At 40.9% G+C, this 7,340-nt stretch overlaps 1 protein-coding gene across 2 annotated transcripts in view; it reads right to left on the reverse strand.

The window, feature by feature from the left end:
• Nucleotides 1-7,037, reverse strand: part of PSD2 (pleckstrin and Sec7 domain containing 2) — a 92,723-nt gene extending 85,686 nt beyond the window's left edge. Inside the window, exons 1-2 of one of the 2 annotated variants that reach the window (XM_078392521.1) lie at nucleotides 6,585-6,988; nucleotides 1,039-1,155 (exon numbers count right to left, since the gene is read on the reverse strand). The gene's annotated coding sequence lies outside the window, so the exon portion shown is untranslated. Of the gene's footprint in view, nucleotides 1-1,038; nucleotides 1,156-6,584 lie in introns of both variants that reach the window. The other variant, XM_020799421.3, reaches the window with a different exon arrangement.
• Nucleotides 7,038-7,340: the final 303 nt, after the last annotated feature.

Consider the following 7,340-nt stretch of genomic DNA (forward strand, 5'->3'; position numbering starts at 1 on the left):
AACTTTTCACACTGATGGTTTTGGCACCCTTCAGATCTACAGTCCTATTAGATGGCACATCAAAGGTTAGCGGGACTCCATCCATATTCCCAATCTGGCCAATTTCAAAGCCATTTTTCTTCCTAGCATCAATAACAAATTTATGAAAGGATAGAATTTTAGATTCATATTCTTCTGGCATTTTTTGTGCAATTCTAGTTTTGGTCCACATAGTAAGACCACATCGCCTCATAAATCTGTAGCACCATGATGGTGATCCTGTAAAATCCTGAATGCCTTTCTCTATAGAAATGCGTTTTGCTTCAAATATGATCATTTTTGTCGAGACAGAGAAGCCATTATTCCGCTGATGTATGATCCATTCTTTCATGTCCACCTCCAACTCTGGCCACTTTGCAGCATGTCCACGGAAAGTGTGCTTACTTTTATCAGCTTTTTGCAGTTGATCTTCCTGTTTCCTCCACTCTCTAATCATTTTTTCAGATGGCGGGGCCCCAAAATGTCTCTCTGCTGCTCTGTTTCCATGTTCTTTAGCATATTTTACTACCTCTAGTTTAAAAGGAATTTTATATGCTAGCCTTTTCTGCCTTATCATCCTTGCACTGGTAGAATGAGTTCCCGTAATCTGCAAGAAAAAATGTGCCACTTATTCAACACCACATCCACTGCCTGCTTCCTTTTGCAAATATAACCTCAAAGCAGCACAGAATCATAGAATAATGGAATTGGAAGGGGCCTCTAAAGCCATCAATTCCAACCCCTGGTTCAATGCAGGAATCCAAATCAGAGCAGATCTGATAGATGGTTGTCCAATTTTAGAGACTCCAATAGGATAAAATACAGTAGCTGGGAATCACAATGAAAAGATAAAATCTACCAGCAATATTGTGGTGGTGCATTGAACCTTCTGGCAGCCCAAAAAGGCAGACACTTATTGACAGAATAACCTGATGGTTCTTGCAGTCACCATGACTATCAGCAATGGGTCTTCGTAAAGTTACTGGATTTAAGTAACTATTTGAGATCAATCAGCCTTACCCTCCTACAGGAAGAATGTGGCATCACAGCAAAAGTGGGGTGGCGACAAGCAGCAGGGATGGCAGTGGGGCTTCTCTTTCTGACATCCAGTGGCAAGAGGACTTGCACCAAGGCTGGCTGAACAACAACAATTAAGAAAAACCAATAAAAACAGGGGGAGCGACACCATCCAGCTTTTGTTAACACAAAAAGACTACTAAAATGTCTGTTTGCAGTTGTGTGTGTGTACGTGTGAAATCTCCTTGCTATTTATGAAATGTTGGGTTCTTAAACCAATTTTCAAGATTTCAAAGCTTTACTTGGACATATTCAGATCTGTGATCCAGATCTGCCCTCTGCAATTCAAATTGCCTTGCTCCTGATGAGTCCATAAAAACTGGACTCAGCTAATGTGGCAAGCTAATACACCAAATAAAACCTGTAGCCCTAGTGGTAATATATTAAGGAAAGGAGTATTAGGTCCCTTTTGGTTTCCCTTTTGAACTTTATTCTGCATGTGCTCAGTGCCTTTTTAATCATTCTGTGCTTCAGAATGAAATTTGGCTAACAATACACATTAGCCTCCCCCCCGGTCCCTTAATGTTTTAAATATCTGCAAAATTACTTCTATTTAGGCCTAATTTATGATGAAGTGATGCAGCTTCCTGCAAAGCTCTGAACTACAGAGAGCTATTTTAGCAGGCTCTCAGTAGTAACTTTATCTTCCCCTCACCATTCTCAGGCCTATTAAACTTACTGGCAATTTTAGAAGCTTTTGTTTCTGTCCTCTCTCTCTCTCTCTCTCTCTCTCTCTCTCTGCTTCTCAAAATGTCTGGCTAGTCACATGGTCTAACTTCTCTGCAGAAGGTGAAGAGAAAGAGACTCCTCCTTCCTGCTTTGCTTCTCCAATAGAGAAGCCTACTGGGTGATGCAAGCAGGCAGATATGCTAATATCTGTGCACTGGAGGATTGTGGGAGGAACATCTAGCCCCTGATGGGGGTCCTGTGGGGCACCCCAAAACACTGAGTAGCTCTCCTGGCCTCTTTCAGGACTGGGGCTGTGCAGCCCTGTTCTGATCAGGAGGTACAGCCGGCGGTCACCATGCCTTTGGGGGATAGTGCACACAAAGGGCCAGGAGGCTTAGGGGCCATTCAAACTCAGACCTGGCAGGGGAGATACCATTGTTGTAAAAGTGGTTTTCCCAGGGTAAGACTTATATATTGCACTTTGGATGAGCTGACCCCCTTGATTTCCCCAAATGTGGAAAAATCTACTGTTTAAGTGGGGGACTGCGTTTCTGGTTTTTCTAGAATCACTCTTTCCCCTTTGGTCTTTGGCTATTTGCATTGCTTACTGCCACAGGCCTGTTTGCCTTGCTGGTTGTCCAGGTGGGCTGCAGGAAGCAGATCCTGGAAAGCTAGCAGTGCAGAATGGTGAGGTCCAAACAGGAAGCAGTCTCTGCTGCCAGTTCAGAGGCCTCCTAACATGGCAGTGGGAGGCTTCTGGGGGGTGGTGGCTGAACCCTTTCCTTACTGTATTCACTCCATAAGACACACATAGTTTTGCCCCCACCTTTTTGGAGGAAAAAAGTGCATCTTATGGAGTGAAAAATACGGTAGATATTCATCCCTAAACCAACTCAGCCCCAAACAACAGTGTTTCCATTTTACCTGGATTAAGTCTGCAAGCCCGTGTCCAGTCCCACACTCTCTAAATTTTCCAACACTTCGCTATAATTATAAAATGCAGAAGTAATTGTCTCAAGTATACCAATAAGTACAGATATAAATCTTTGGTTATTTTGTTCTTGCAAGTGAAAATGAAAAATGCCACTCAGCAGAAAGAAAGCCTTTGAGGTTACAAGCATCTGTACATTTTATGCATTGTGGGGCCATTTTGTAAAAAATTCATGGAAGTAAAATTTTGACGTACACAAAAGTTATATACAAAACACTTGTATTTTGTGGGAAATTCTGAGGTTTTGTATTGAACAAAAATTTTGTGTAAAAAGCTATTTTGTACAAAAAAAGAGAGGCCTCTTTTGCTAATGCAGCTGGTGGCAATTTAAAATGCTGTTCTTGTAATGGCATGGCAAATCTAGCAACAGTTCTCAGTATTTTCGGGAGGGTGACTTCATGTCTTGAAACACATTTTTCATCAAGGAGAACATTTGCAAATGCATTGTCGAGAGAGATGCCCACACTAACCAGTCAGTCACACTACCCTGACTTTTCTGGTGTGGGTAAAATCCAGGAGGGCCAAATATGATGAAATCTTCCTGCCTGGTACCCTCCCAGTAACTTTATCCTCTCTGAACAGTGCTTCCAGAAGGTTAAGCACTTTAACTCTTACTGTCAACCTTCCTACTCCAAAATGACCAAACAGTTGCAAAATTTTATATTTATTAAGGTGGTGAAAAGTCCAAAGAGCAAAACTTTCAAAAGCTATGGAAAATAATCAAAAGATTGTGGAACAAATGGGCAATCCAACAAAGTGGGGTGAGGATAATTCCTGAACATTCCCACAAGAAAATAAGAAAGCTAGTTAAGCTAAGCCAATACATCACAGCATAGATTCAGCTTATTTCTAGAGCATATGAGGAGTGCAAGCCATACAGATGGGCAGCAGATGAGCATAATATTCTCTTAAGATATAGCTAGGCTAAATAACTTATCTTCCAATTTTTACACCCAAAATTCCACTTTCCAGACATTTCCAGGAGATCCACTAATCAGTCATTGAATTGCCCAGAACTTTCACAAAGCAGAGAGTAACTTCTTTCTCCCTCTTTTCATTCAGCTGAAACCATTCTGCTAATTAAATCAGTATCCAAAGAATACACTCAGTTTGGCCTTGAAGTTTCCATTCTCACCGAGATAAGGTGTAGGTGGCTGCTGCCTTCGAATTACCAGTGGACATTTCCCCCTTTTTCTTGGTCAGGTAGCTCTAGGCACCAAGCGAAAAGCCTGTTTTCCAGAAAGGTAACAGAAACTATGATTTCCCCATTTTTTCAGTCTCTTGTCATGTAATGTCCATACTGGTAAATAATGCGAGCTTCCAGTATCACTTTCTGAGACCTAATCCCTAGAAATAATTTGACACACCCACAGCAGTTATCAATTAGTTTGTGCTTTCTTCATCCATCTTCTGTAAAATATTCCCTAGAGCAGTGGTTTCCAACGTTGGGTAACCCAGATGTTCTTGGACTACAACTCCCAGAAATCTTGGCCAGCACAGCTAGTGGTAAAGGCTTCTGGGTATTGCAGTCCAAGAACATCTAGGGACCCAATGTTGTGAACCACTGCCCTATAGTGACCACAGCTGTTTGCTTCCCCACATTGGGATGGAACACAATCCAAGCCATCCGTTTTATTCTGGAGGATAAGGAGCTAGGTCTATTGTCATCGAAGCAACCAACATGAATTTAACACAACTCCGGGAGACAGTGGAAGATAGGAGGGCCTGGCGTGCTCTGGTCCATGGGGTCACAAAGAGTCGGACACGACTAAACGACGAAACGAAACTATTGACAAAATGGATTTGAACACCTTTCCTAAGGATACTAGAATGGATACTAACAACTGAGTTCACAAGGATCAAAAATGTTGTTTTGTTATGTTTCATTGGACGCTGCATTGCTGGCTCAGTAAAACTGCCCCTTTCATAATTAAACACTGATGATTTCTGTGGTCCACATACATTCTCACTCTCGCCATCTTGGTTAACCAGAAGGCACAAAGGTTGGGAGTGTGCATCGTTAGCAACATCTCTTAGAGGCTCCAGTTAGCATCTTGAAACTAAACTGTATCCACAGAAACTTGACAAGGAAGCATAATACAGATTTCCAATACAGATTCAGTTCAACTGTAGTCCAGAGCTAGAATACTATGCAAATGTGAAACGCCATATTACATGGGTTGGTCAGCCACAAGTCTTCCTGCATTCCAGCAATTAAATTTTCCTATGCTTCAAATTATAACAAAACTTCATCTTGGATACAATCATTTAATCACACTATATTTTAGCTGACATGGTATTAATAGCATCGAACAATTTCAGTTTAAGACTAAATTATATATTGCAGATACAACAAAGGTATCTTCCATGTTGCACTTCAGAGATGCCTTCAAATTATATGTTCATTGTGTGAACATATAAGAAGCCCAGATTAAACAAAGTGTAATACTCGTGTGCCAACCCAAATTAAGAAGGGTCTGATTGAGTTCCAGCTCCTATAGACACGTAACACATCTGTGACATGAAACTTAGTGCATTTTGTGGGAGACATTAATATAATTTTCAGAGAAGCAGCCTTTGTAGTGTAGCTTGCCTTAGGCAGGAGAATTTCTGCCTTATGAATTATGCATTTCCTTTAGTAGCTGACACATTTCCTTTTACCACTTGAAAAATGTCACACACATACACTGGCTTGTAAAGGTGAAACAAGCAGACAAAACTCCATTGTTCAAATTCAGAGCAGAGGGAAGAAACATTGAATCAAATGTAGGCAGAGCCAACAGACTCTCCATTTAATTAATAGTATGAAATGGAGAGTGGGGTTTGCCTTCCAAGATGTCTCTTTAAGATGTATTTGGAGACCCAACCCCAATAACTGCAGAACTAATCTACGTGTGCCATCTCCATTCCTGATCTGGCAAAAAAAGAGAGAGCAATGACAAATACTAATGTAATAGTTGAAATAATGATGTGTTGCCTATTAAGATTGTGCTCTTTCAAACCTCATGAAATTGCCCTGATTCTTTCTGAAGGAAAAGAGAATAGTGACTGAGCACAGGAGAAAACAAAACAACAAGAAAGCACAACATGGGCCACTACAACCACAACTGATCAGCTGCAGCATCAGATCCTTCCATGGTCCAGATGCAGTCATATCACTTCACCTTCTCTGTACCATCTCCATGACAACCATATAATTTGGATGCTAGACTGCTGAACTGATGCTTAAATGTGGCTGGGTTATAAAATACAGCGCAGACTATATCACAGTCTTGTTAAGAAAGGCAGTCTTTGCATGCGATGGCTGGCAACAAGATTTTTATGTTGTCATTCTTGTTAATAAAACAAAACAAAACTGGTGAAGTGATTTGATTGTGTGTTTTTAATGTTACTAAAAGCCATGGAGGGCAGACTGGAGCTAAACACTCTTTGTAATTACATGAAGAACCCATTCTTCATTTTCAAGCCTGGCTTCTTAGAAATAAGCTAGAGAATAATAATTCACATTTTCTTTGAAGGACTTAGGACTGTAAAATGCACTGTATGAAAATATCAATGTGCTTGATCAGAACAATAATCTTTACATCCCGACTTGCTATGCTTCACTGGATACATATATGTATTGAAGGATGCAGATTGGAGAGACACTGAAAGATGAATCAAATCCTAGTGTTTGCAGCTTTAAGCAAACACATAAAATATTAATAAGTCCTGTAATACTAATTAAATGCCTCACCAAAGCGGAATATGGCATACGGTACCACAAAGGAGAATGAATACAGGTTCAAAAAAAAAATAATAATAATGAAAATACTGTGATTCCACTTACCAGAGCAAAAAAGCTTTTCCCCCACAAATGCAGCTCCTTTTTCCTCAACAATCCATGCAAAATAATCAGCAGCTACACGTAAGGAGTCATCGTATCCCCCATGCCTTTCCAGACTTTCCTTTTATTGTCTTTCCCCACCACTTGCAATGGGTCACGCCTCCCTAGCTTTCCTTCAGGTGTCAAAAGATTGCTAGGAAGCAGGTTGTAGAGAAGCAGGAGGAGAGAAAAGAGGAGGGGGGGTGAGAGCAAGAGAAGTCTGAAAGGGAAGGTTGGTGAGGCTTGCATTAAAAGAAAGAGCAGTAGGGGAGACCTGATGCACAACGCTTTGGATGAATATATGTTGAAAGACTGGGGTGGGGGGGGGATGAGACTGGACTTACTATAAGCAAGTAAAAGAGCCAATTGCTGAGAATATTTTACCATTTTCCTCAAAGATCTGAGGGATGACTCTGCTTTCTGCCAGCCAATCAGGTACCCGGAAACTGGAAGTGGGAAATGCCTGCCAAACAGGCAGACTGTTTTTAAGAAAATAGGGTGCATACAAAACAATCATCTCAGTAAAACTCACAAGAATATGGATCTATGCCACCTAGCTAGTCTCCCTCTTACTTACCTTAATCATAATATTGCTAAAAAGGGAACTTCCGTCTGGCTTTTAAATGCCTCAGTTTCCCTTTTTGTGATAAGTTCTGTTAGGCTGCCTTTTTGACCTGTACTGTGAACTGTTTAATCTGTTCCTGAATACAGAACATGTGC

This window comes from Pogona vitticeps, chromosome 4, assembly GCF_051106095.1.
Source record: "Pogona vitticeps strain Pit_001003342236 chromosome 4, PviZW2.1, whole genome shotgun sequence".
NCBI lineage: Eukaryota > Metazoa > Chordata > Lepidosauria > Squamata > Agamidae > Pogona > Pogona vitticeps.